Raw genomic sequence first — 1,335 nt, 5'->3', positions numbered from 1 at the left:
ATTTGTCTAAGTGTTAGAAACAGAGAGAAGAAGAAAAGGAGAATGTTGGCTGTGTACAGCCAACAGGCTGTTTCGGTCTGGGGCACCGGACTGTCCGGTGGTGCACCGGACAGTGTCCGGTGCGCCAGGCTGCCTCGACCTGAAGACGCTGCTCTCGGGAATTTGCCGACGGCGTACGGCTAAAATTCACCGGACCGTCCGGTGTGCACCGGACTGTCCGGTGAGCCAACGGTCGGCCAAGCCAACGGTCGGCCGCGGAATCTGCGCGCGACACGTGGTCTGGCCAACGGTCGGAAGGAGGCACCGGACTGTCCGGTGTGCACCGGACTGTCCGGTGCGCCAGATCTGCAATGGTCGGCAACGGTCGGCTGCGCCTGTTAAGGAAAGAAATCGGGCACCGGACAGTGTCCGGTGTGCACCGGACTGTCCGGTGCGCCCGACGACAGAAGGCAAGGATGGCCTTCCAGATTTGTTCTCAACGGCTCCTAGCTGCCTTGGGGCTATAAAAGGGACCCCTAGGCGCATGGAGGAGACACCAAGCATTCCTTGAGCACTCTTGATCACTCACACATCAATCTTGCGCACTTGTTCGACATTCTAATGATTTGAGCTCCGTTCTAGTGTGCTAGTCTCTTGAGCTCAAGTCTGGGTCTTGTGTGTGCGTATTCGCTGTGATCTTTGTGTCGTGTGTGAGTTGCTAATCCCTCCCTTGCTCCGTGATTCTCTGTGAACATCTTTTGTAAGGGCGAGAGGCTCCAAGTTGTGGAGATTCCTCGCACACGGGATTGAGAAAAGAAAAGCAAGAACACCGTGGTATTCAAGTTGATCATTGGATCACTTGAGAGGAGTTGAGTGCAACTCTCGTCCATTGGGACGCCACAACGTGGAGTAGGCAAGTTTTGTACTTGGCCGAACCACGGGATAACCACCGTGTCATCTCTGTGATTGATTTCTTGTGGTTATTGTGTTTTGACTCCTCTCTAGCCACTTGGCCATAATTGTGCTAACACTTAACAAGTTTTTGTGGCTTAAGTTTTGAAGTTTTACAGGATCACCTATTCACCCCCCCCCCTCTAGGTGCTCTCAACTACCTGATTCATGGAGGTCATCAAGCTTGGTATAACCACCCAAACATGACCTGATCTGGTTGGCTACGCTGTTCTAGATGCGGTTAATATTATCCGTCAAGATAATCCCAATATAACCGAAGTTCGAGTACTCCCTCCAGATGGGGTCCCGTCTCCACTCCAAGATGGTGCCATACGTGTTTGTATCTACAACGACATCGTCAATGGTCAGGCTGTTGTGGTTAACCCAGCACCATATATTGACTAG

General features: G+C 52.3%; 1 pseudogene; it reads left to right on the top strand.

Annotated features, from left to right (window-relative positions):
• Positions 1–1,098: 1,098 nt before the first annotated feature.
• Positions 1,099–1,335, top strand: LOC118477087 (uncharacterized; annotated as a pseudogene).

Source organism: Zea mays, chromosome 4, assembly GCF_902167145.1.
Source record: "Zea mays cultivar B73 chromosome 4, Zm-B73-REFERENCE-NAM-5.0, whole genome shotgun sequence".
Classification (NCBI taxonomy): Eukaryota; Viridiplantae; Streptophyta; class Magnoliopsida; order Poales; family Poaceae; genus Zea; species Zea mays.
The sequence above is the reverse complement of the archived record's forward strand: the minus strand, read 5'-3'. Positions and strand labels throughout refer to the sequence as shown.